At 33.7% G+C, this 11,388-nt stretch overlaps 1 long non-coding RNA gene across 1 annotated transcript; it reads left to right on the forward strand.

The window, feature by feature from the left end:
* The first annotated feature begins 3,704 nt into the window (after positions 1–3,704).
* LOC128285685 (uncharacterized) lies at positions 3,705–5,951 on the forward strand. The gene is made up of 3 exons (XR_008276219.1): positions 3,705–3,849; positions 4,766–4,807; positions 5,710–5,951. It is a non-coding gene; the product is annotated as an uncharacterized LOC128285685 (long non-coding RNA).
* Positions 5,952–11,388: the final 5,437 nt, after the last annotated feature.

The raw sequence follows: 11,388 nt of genomic DNA on the forward strand, positions 1-11,388 counted from the left end.
TAATTACAACGTATATACATGTAAGTACTAAGGCTCGACGCGGCTCCACCCAAGGATGGCTCCTAAGGTTTACTATATGTGGTTTAGTTCTAAGGATAAGGTACCCGAACCAGCAGATTCCTCAATCCTCACCCATTATAGGCTTATATAGATCGAGTCCGATTCGGGGGGATACATTTCCCTATGACCATGCGGAGATGAAAATCTTACGAAATCATAGGTACGGATGTACCCCGGAAGCAATCCACTAGCCCATGCGGAGGTGAAAACTTTACGAAAGCGTAGTTTCTTACTCCCATTTATAAGGTGTGACCACGACGGTCATGTAATGAAATACAGTACTATTCTACGAGATCCGAATCGTAACAACCATACAACAAATGCATTTGAAAGACACGTGATTTTTAAAATAAGTTTTCGATTTTTTGACAAAAGGACAGCAGACAATCGATTTTATGGCTTGACTCTCAAGTCCCCAGTGGAGTCGCCAAGTTGTCGAAACCATCTTTTTTTCAAAATTTTAAATTTAATGAAAAATAGGGGAATCGACTTTTGAAAAACAGAAATATGGAGTCGCCACCGATCCTTTTGTTTTGGTGTGATTGGGTCACCTAAAAATTTGGTTATTTTAATAAAACATTTTGGTTTAGTAAAACAACGATCCTGGTTTATGAAAATATGAGAAAACAGGCTCGGGAGTCGGTTACGTATGAGGAAGGATTAGCACCCTCACTACGCCCAAAATTGGTACCAAATCGATTAGATACTGTCCTTATGTCTAAAATTAAAAAATGTTTTTGAAATGTGGTTCTTTTTTAATAACATTTGAGTAACCCGAGTTGGTTGCCAAAATCTTCTTGTTTCAACATCTGAAAGTTTATAGTTCGAAAATTACAACACTTTAGAAAATGCGAGTGAAATCCCGAAGGGATATTCGATTATTTGATACAAACGGGAAATTGCAACCCAGCACGATAGGGCACTACTCCCCGAATTTCCAAACGTCGAGTATTTCCTTTGTTTTAAAGCGTTTTAAAAAGCGTGAGTGAAATTCCGAAGGAATCTTCAATTGTTTTGAACAAATGAAAAAGCGCAATCCAGCACGATAGGGCACGATTCTCAAATCACCAAACATCGAACATCGCCTTCTTTTTGAAGGGTTTTTAATAAACATGAGTGAAATTTTGAAGGGATATTTGATTATTTTAAGCAAACAAGAAATTGCAACCCAACACGTTAGGGCATGATTCCACGAATTGCCAAATATCAAATCACATTCGTTTAAGGGATTTTAAAAGACATGAGTGAAATTTTGAAGTGATATTCGATTATTTTGAGCAAACACGAAATTGCAACCTAGCACGTTAGGGCACGATTCCGCGAATTGCCAAATATCAAATCTCGTATTCGTTTAAAAGAATTTATGAATGAATGATTATAAAACTAGCTTAAAACGTATTAATGCGACTCGAAATAAGACGAAATTAATCATAAAAATTTAGATTTTATAAAACCACATTTCATAAACCAAGTGGAAAAACGATGATATGGGATAACATGTATATGCATAAAATACAACAATGGAGGAGTGGAGGCAATATGATTTATTTAACCAACTAACAAACACTTACAACTAGGTATAACTAACTTGTAAATATAGTTCAATTTCAATCATGTATGGAGAATAATTAACATGACAATATGAAACAAATAAATAGATAATATGCAACGAAAACATACATGGCATAAATAAAATGATTACTATTAGATGCACAAAACAAAATACAGATCAAATGAGCAATATGGTGTAAAACTATTTTAAAACAATGATAAGTACATGACACATACTATGTGAATTGATGAATTGATAAGTAAAAAAACATTTGTTAATGGCAAGCTTAATAAACACACGCAATCATTAAAATATATATATAATATAAAAGAATAATAATGAAGATATATGACAAGATATAATACATAAAATAGATTTATAAAACATATGCACATGTAAGTTTATAAAAGAATAGTTGAGAACATATATACGTAAAAAAATTTAATAGATGTTATAAAACGTTTGGATCAAATAAATACTAAATATTTAGCCATAAAGCATTTACTTAAGGTTGGTAATGTCCCTACCATGAGAATAATCTATATAATATATAAGATGTGAAAGGACAATGGATATAAAGCATGTGGCTACATATATATATACACAAGCATGAGTAAATCTTGAAGTAATTTATATAAAGATAACATGGAATTAAAATATGAATTATCAATATAAAATAAAAAATTGATTTTATCATAAATTATATATATAAGTATATAAATAAACTAGAAATAATTACTTGTAAAAAATGCCATAGAAACGTACTCAAGATTGAATTATTTTATTATAAATTTTGATGGACTTGAAAGTATACTTTTGTATAAAGAAGACTATGTATATAAAATATAGGTTTAATAATGTATGTAAATCGAAAATATGTACTAATGTAAATGAATGTAAAATAACTTAAATTTTATGTAAAACATATATACAAAGCATATTTGAATAGTAAAATATATATTAAAATATATGGATTTAATAATATGTAGATCAAAGGTAGATATCGATATATATATATATACACTTGCATAACGATGATTTAAAAGATATATTATAAGAATTATGTAATATAATATAAGAATATATTTGAAGGAAATTATATGTATATAAAATAATACAATATTAATAATATGCATGAAATAAAAATAACTTTGTTATAAAATACATGGGTTTAGTAGTGTATAGATTAAATGTGGGTGTTCACAAATGTATGCACATATAATGATAGTAGCTGAAAAGAATATTACATAGGGTTACATAATGTGCATAAAATAACTTGAATTTTATTATAAAACATATATATATATAATAGTAATATATATACAAGGATATTTATGAAGCATTATGCAAGATGTTGTAATAATATGGCATAGATAAGCAAACAATACAATAATGATTCAAGAAAAGAGAAATAAAATAAAAGCATTAAAATAACCTAAAATATAAATCGTGAAACAAAAATAAAAATGTTGAATGTGCATTTGAAACAAAAATGAATCATGAAATGAAAAGTAAAAATAAAAGGGACTTAATTAAAATAGAATTAAAATAAGAGAGACAAATTATAAACAAAATCAACTAACAAAATACAAAGAGGATCGGCGTGTAACATGCACGAATGCGCAGGGACCGAATCTGGATGTAACGCCCCAATTTTCGGGAATCCTGTGAATGTTGCCATAGGTTTAATTATGTTAGTGGGCCTCTAGAAGGCCCAAGCTTAAGATAGAACCCGGTAATTTTAGTTAATTTTTGTTCCATAAGAAAAAGGGAGTGAAATTATGAAATAGGACCTATGTGAAAATGTTTGAAAATGCTATAGGCTAAATTGAAGTGGCCAAATAAATAGGAGTGCAAAATAGGAGGATTTGCATGACAAACCTCCCATTTTACATGAAGTGGCCAACCATCATGTTGTTGTAGACAAAATGTGCACTTGATATCCATAATTTATGGTACAAATTGATACAAATTGATAATAGGTTAGGTAAATGTTCCATGATAATAGGTTAGGTAAATGTTCTATGATAATGGGTTAGGTAAATGTTTCATGATAAGAATTTCATGTCTTTTGTATTAAAGAATTAAATGGATGAAATATGAAGTTTTATTAAAAGAAAAAGGGGTGAAAAGAATAAAGTTTTGTCCATCTTTGTTCATCATAGTTGAAAGTTAGAGAAGAGAAAGGAGAGGAGAAAGCTCTTGAGTGTTCGGTCACTTGGGGAAGAAAATTGAAGGTAAGTTCATGGTAGTTGGCTTCTATCTTGATGTTCATGAGTTCTTCTTGATTCTAACTTAACTCTTGAAGCATATTTTGGTTTTTAGTTGTGTTGTAAGCATTTAGTCATGAATCAAAATGAAGGAAATGGCTATTGTTTCATGTTCTTTTGATGAAAAATGGAAGATAGGTGAAGTTGAGCCAAACAAATGAGCATGCATATGCCTTAGATGTTAAAGGGAAAAATCAGCTAACATGTTGTGCTTTAAAATGATGAAATGGAGATTATACTTAAGTAAAATCATAGATATGTGATGATTGATTGGTGATATACATGTTTAAATAACATGCATGCAAGTTATGTGTGAAAGAGTGATTTAGTAATAAATCTGCTTGGGACAGCAGCAGTAACGTGACTTTGGAAAATCACCATAAATTGTGGGAGATGAGTTAGAAGGTGAATAAATTATGTAATTAAAGCTTATTGAGTCTAGTTTCTAATGAAATAAACAAGAACATATTTTGAATTCTGTACAATGAGAAATTTGATTCGTAATGAAGAGTGGTCAGATTAGTCAAACAGTGAAACATGGGAAACTTTGAGAAAAATCTGGTATTGATTGGCTAAACCAAAAATTCTGAAAATTTTATGGATAGAAGATATATGAGTCTATTTTCAAGTAAAATTAACGGAACTTGATTTGGAGTTTCATAGCTCCAGTTATAAATGATTTAGTAACTGTTGCTCAGGAAGACAGCTTGCAGTGAAATTATGATTATGTGGTAAACATTGACAAAAATTTGTTAATGAGTTGCTTATTGTTTTCTTATAAGCTTACTATGATCTTTAGGTGTGGTTGGCCGAATATTGTAAGGGGTTAATACGTAGTTTGTATTTGAATAATTAAATTAACGTGTTAGTAATCCAATTGTAGGCGGTTCGTGTGTGGATCTCGTCAGCATATCGTCGCAAACAGGTGTGTAACTGACACCCTCTCATAGACTAGATTGGCAAAAGCCGAAAAGCCGAAATGCCGAAAAGTCGATATTTTGGGAATTTGCGAGTGTGCGAATGCTCGTAAGATAGTTGGGTTTGTATATTTGGTAATCTAAAGTAATAAACTGCAGTACGCACGATTTCGTACATTTTGATAATTTGGGCTTAATGGGCCAAAGATCGAGTTCATGGGCCAACGGGCCCAATTCGGTAAGTATGCGCGGTAAGTGTTCTGATAGTACGTAAATAGTTAGGATATACATGAAAACGCTAAAAGTAGCTAAATTACTATAATACCCCTATGTATGGAAAATTACTGTTATACCCCTAGGTGTAAAATTACCGTTATACCCCTAGGGTTAATTTTGACTGAAAAGCATGACGATCTGATTCTGTATGATGTATGCCATGATTATATATCTGTTGCATGGGGACATGGGTTATATTATGGAGGAAGCGTTCGGTGGCTATGCCACAAATATTCGATCCGGTGGCTCGCCACAAATATTCGATCCGGTGGCTCGCCACATATATCTGCTCGTGGCCCCGCCACGATTATTCAGATCCGTGACTCTGTCACATTATTCGCTCAGCAGCCATGCTGCAAATTCTATGGTATGTAGCGGTTGGGTGGGTCGAGTAGTCTCCCCACATGGTGTAACGCTGCACGGGGGTGTTATGGATGAATCTGGGTTGGGTTTCTGCATAAACATGTAATATCTATTCTGTTCTGTTATGGGCCTATGGGCTTTATTCTGAATTTTGTTCTGGGCTAAGGCCAACTTATTCTGTTTCTGTGGGTTGAGCTAATTTAGACTATGGTTGGGTTATTTTACACACTGAGTTTCCCCAAACTCATCCCTTTTATTTTCATCCACGCAGGTAATCCCCAACCATAGTGGGCTTGGAGCTGTGAGGGAATTCGGAGTGGCCACCCGTTCTGAAAGTTTGATTTTCTTCTAGTGAACTGGACATCCTTTTAATTACGTTTGAGGTTTTGGGCTTTTAAATGTAATAAGGCCGCTTATTTATTTTTGATGGTTTTTAATATGTATTACTAAGATAGGTAATACTTATTTTAACTGTTGAAATTGGATAGCTTTAGGGCACATTTTCAAAAACAACAGTTGATTTCAAAATAACACGACAACAAGCAAAGCTTCCGCAATGAAAGTATTTTCCAAAATTAATCACTTTTCCTAAAAATGACTTAATCAAATCGGTTTCCTAGAAATATCCATGACGTTAAGGTGTGGCAATGGCAGTATGCATGTCTAGGATTGGATCCGAAGGGAGCTTGGTACTTAAGCAGTCCGATGGACTCACCACCTCTTTTCTGGTTTCCTACCTGGTGCACAGCTTCCATTCACTTGAACCTATAATGAAATTAATCTTTTGAACATCAAGTACGATTTTCTGGACTTAGAATGGAAATTTTTTATTTACGTTTTTGATGTGGCATGCCGGATCCGGCCATAACTTCTGGGCTGGGTTTGGGGTGCTACACTGGAAATAGTCCAGACCCCAAAACGCAATGCTGAGGCATAGACCAAAGTGCAAGCACGCTCAAACAAACGGGCCTAATTAAAAAAATGAGATACGAATAAAAACTGATTAAAAATACGGCGTAAAGGGAATGACTGATATTGCAAATTCCCCATTTGAGGCGTAGAGCCGGATCCAGGTCCTAGAACGGGTCAACGCGCGGAGCCCCAACCATCTAAACGACACCGTTTTTGGAGCCACTGAATCAGGCCCAAAACGACGCCGTATTCAGACCTTTAAAAGACCCGAAATTTGGCTATTTAGCCATTCAAAACCCTAGCCCCCATTTTTCTTTTCCAGCCGACCTTCAGCCAAATCATTTGGCTCTCGCCTCCATCGTCCCCAATAGCAGGCATACTCGCCTTTTGAAAACCGTTTTCAGCCTCGAGACCTCTCCTCTACCCTCGATTTCGATGAAGCAAGGAGGAGTCCAAGGCGGACTCACGAGGTAAGCCTCTGTTTTACTTCGTAATGCTAAAAACAAAACAAAAAAAAAAGATGGAACCGATTCAAAGAAAAGGAATACAAGATGCTTCAAATCACCTTTTGATTGTTTTTTTCTTTGTCTTTGGTATGCCAAATGTGTGTCTGTATAGCGTGCGTTCGTAAGGGAACCCTCTTACAATTGAAAAAAATAGGCTTTATAGCCGAAAAGAAAAGAGAGAAAGCAAAAAAGGAAAATCAAAATCAAAATACAATTTTCCTTCCTCTCCATTTGCTGTTCTACTATTTTTTGTTTGTATTTGCTGTCACGTTCGTCCTTCTTGCAGGTACGGGGTGCATTGTCATCGTACGGAGGCTGTGCTGGCGTACGAGGGCTGTTGACGTGGAGGCATGAGCATTGTACGGCGCCTGGAGGCTGCTGGGGTTGCTGCGACGCAAGCAGAGGCTGCTAGGGTTTTTGCCTTGGCTCTTGTTTTAGGCATTGGGCCTATTGGGCCATCTGGGTTTTGGGTTAGGGTTTTACACTTAGGCTGGTTAGTTTGTATTGGGTCTGGGCTTAGCTATTGGACTTTAAACATTTAATGGGCTGTTATAATTATGTATTTGGACTTTTGGGTTTGGGTTTAAGTTTGGGCCATTGGGTTTGGTTTTAAGTTTGGGCCATTGGGGTTGGTTTTCGGATATTTGTAAATGGACATTTATTAATTATTGGGTTTCTTACTATTTGGTTTGAGGTTAATGGGCTGGGCAGATTTGGCCCACTACACTAGAAATTGGAAAAACAATTTTTTTTAAGAATATGTATAAGTTGTTTGAAAAAAAAATAGTGACTGTGTCTCAACTTTGAAAATTCACAAAAAAAAATATATAAATTGAGTTAGAGCTTGAGTCGAATATTAAATTGAAGCCTACTGAGTCTAGTTTTGTATAGAAGAAATGATGTAAGTAATGAAAATGTATATTATGAGATAAATAAATTTAAGTAAGACAAGGTCAAATTGTAAAAATAAAATCATTAAAAATCAATTTAAGCCTATTGAGTCCGGTTCTCCTGTTTTGACTTTAAAAAGTCATTAAAAATAGTAAAAAAATATTTAGGAGATGAAATATATATTTCTAAAAGCTTAATGATCCTATTTTCAAAATAAACAAACGATAACATTAACGAATTCTATACTGAAATATAAAAACATTTTAGTGGAGAAGGGTCAAAGCTAACTATCAGCAGAGCAATTGAAGATTTAAAGAAAATATTGTATTAATTGATTTCAGTGAAAATTTTGAAATTTTTATGATAAAAAGTTCATTTATTTTAGTTTCAAAACAATAAGCGAATCTTAATTTTGAATTCTATAGGTTAAGGTATAAATAATTTAGGATTGTTACTTATGTAAATAGTCTTGTTAAGAGTATAAATGTAAGTAATGAAAGAATAATTAATATTACATATAGGCATGCTATGCTAAAAGCCAAAGGTTCTCATATATATATATATATATACATGTACATATAAGATGTGGAATGAAGAGGAGGAGGAGGAAAGATAGTTGAAGAATATTAAGTTAAGTTTCATGGACAAATCATGAAACAAATGAGAAAGTAAGAACCTAATGTAACAACCTAATTTTCAGTGGTGTCGAAAACAGTGATTCGAGATCGGTAAATTCGACAAGTGAGTTTCAAAATTTAAATAAATTAACATTTATGAGTCAAGTATGGCATTAGAAGTATTTTTGAAATAGTGAATTCTATGAATTAAAAGAATTTATTGGGTAATTAATCAAAAAAGACTAAATTGTAAAAGGTGAAAAGTTCAATTAAATGATTAAATTGATCAAATAATAAATAGGAAGGATTTAAAGAGCAATTTGGCCTAAACTTAAAGAGGTTGGACGACAGGGACAGGAAAATTAGCAAAGGAACAATGTGAAAAAAGGGCAAAATTGGAAATTTTGTAAAATTAAGCTTAAAAAATTAATTTTCATGAGAAATCTAGACATTTCTTCATATTTCATCAGCCAAAATGCCATAGGAGAGTTCTCAAGTTGTTTTTTCATATTTTTGCACCATATAAAGAAATCGAAGATAAATGAGGAAAATAAAAAGTAGCAGAATAGTCTCTGAATTTTTACAAATTCTACCGAGTGGTCCAGGTAAGTTCATATGGTTGAATTTTATGATTGATTGTTAAAAATTAGAGATTATATAATGTATTATTTCATATCTTTGTTATGGAATTATAATTATGGTGATAAAATGAAAATCGAAGTCAAAGTTCAAATTGAGTAGAAGGTTGGATTGAGTACAATCGTATAGTGACAAGTGATGAATTGACGGATAAAGTCATGGTATAACCATGGAAAAGTGTAAATTTAAGACCATAGATGGGCTATGGCATTTCAGTGAAAAGTCTATAACTAAGTTATGGCACAGTGAACGTAAGACCATGGTTGGACCATGGCAGTAAGTTTACATGTATAAGACCATAATCGGGTTATGGCATCATGAGTGAAAGATCATGGTAGGGCCATGGCAATATTCGTGTAAGACCATAGTTGGACTATGGCATCAAATCAACGGTATACTCAAATCTGTAAGGCGTTCACTAATTTGACAAAGTCTGGTAAGTGTTACATGAATTAATATGATAGAACTTTAATAATTATTGGAATTGAGCTCAATAAAGTGAATTCGTCATTTGGAATTGTAAATGACAAGAAATGTTAGCGAAATGTTAGTTAAATGATTTATTAAAGTATGATCTGTAAGATTAACGTTTTATGCCTATGAACTTACTAAGCTTTCATAACCTTACTCTTGTGTGTTTAATGTTTTGTGTAGATTAACAAGAGTTTAGAGGATCGGATCAACACATCGTGCCACACTATCCAGATTTTCTCTGGTAGATTTTGCAAAGTACCTTATGGTTTATATGGCATGTATAGGATGGAATGAAAAGAAAGTAAACTTGTAGTATGGTTATGAAAGGCTTATATACATATATGTGCATATATTTAATAGTATCTATTAGTAGTCCATGAATGGAAATTATATAGTAAGTTTATACAAATGAGTAGTGTAATGACATTTTAGGTTTGAAACTTGAATTTTTTACTTGAATTGGTTTCTTGGTTGAGATATTTTGGTGTGTAAAAATGTTATATGTAGGTAAATTTTGAAAAGGGTGAGAAAAATGGCCTTGAAGTGGCCTATTTTTGTCCACACGGGTAGACACACAGATGTGTGTCTTGACCGTGTGTGACACATGGCTTGGCATATGGGCATGTGGTTTGGCCGTGTGTCCCCTGCACCTTAAATTTGAGATACAGAATGCTCAGGATTGGGCACACGGGCGTGTGCCTCAGCCGTGTGTGCTACACGGCCTAGAACACGAGCGTGTGTCTTGGCTGTGTGAAAACTGCACCTTAATGTTTTACAAGTCAGAGAGTTATACGGGTTGGGAACACGGCCATGTGACTTGTGTCACTTGGCCGTGTGAGCCACACGGCCTACCCACACGGGCGTGTGACCCCTGCACATGAGAAAAATTTTGAAAATTTCGTGAAAAATTCCCTAAGATCTCGGTTTAGTCCCAACTTACTTCTAATGTATAATTTGGGCCTCGGTCCATTTGGAAGACAATATGATTAATTATGTTTAATTTCAGATATGAATAGTAAATGTTAAGAATTAATTGTAAATGTTCTGAAAAGCTCTAGTAATGCTCCGTAACCCTGTACCAGCGACGGATACGGGTTAGGGGTGTTACACCTAAAGACATAAGAAAGTGATTTCTAATATAGAATTTAATTATGTTTTAATGTGTTCATTGTAACACCCCGATACCCAACCTGATCGTCGAGTCTAAGCTACAATGTCACATTCATTTGCTGAAGCAACTATGATCGATTCACGATTAAACTATGCACTTTAATGCTAAAATCAAACAATTACATATATTCAACGTGAAATATAATCATTATCGAGTTTTATACAAGCTTACTAAAGCTCTAAAGTTAAAATTAAATCACTAAAAGACTAAAATGAAAAGTTTCAAAATTTCAAGGTTGACACCGTGACATGAGGGAGTTCCTCGTCACGGCATGATTCATTGTCTTAGTCTTGTCACGGCAACAGGGTTCCTCACTGCACCATGACTTGGAGCACAATCTCATCTTGATGACTCATATTTGACATCGCAACGTGGCCTTCTCATTGTGACGACATTCGAACGACGTCACCTGTTGTTTTGGTAAAAAGGTGTATGAAAAGGGTACTCAATACTATTCCACATTCCAATTACAATTTCATGCCTAAGTCAAGACTGATTACCTACATTAAACACTTCAAACATTGTCCAAACATGGATAGATGATTCACATTCATTCTCTAAACACTTACCAATCCATATCTATCAAGTTTAAACCATATTCATGTTAGCATAAACATACCAAATGCATATCCATTTCACTTCCATCAATTATATTTAATTTATTAACCTATTTCAATCATCATTGTCATACCTATGTACCTTTTGACATTACCAAAACATTTCAACTCAACTAACACATA

Source organism: Gossypium arboreum, chromosome 12 (assembly GCF_025698485.1).
Source record: "Gossypium arboreum isolate Shixiya-1 chromosome 12, ASM2569848v2, whole genome shotgun sequence".
Lineage (NCBI taxonomy): Eukaryota > Viridiplantae > Streptophyta > Magnoliopsida > Malvales > Malvaceae > Gossypium > Gossypium arboreum.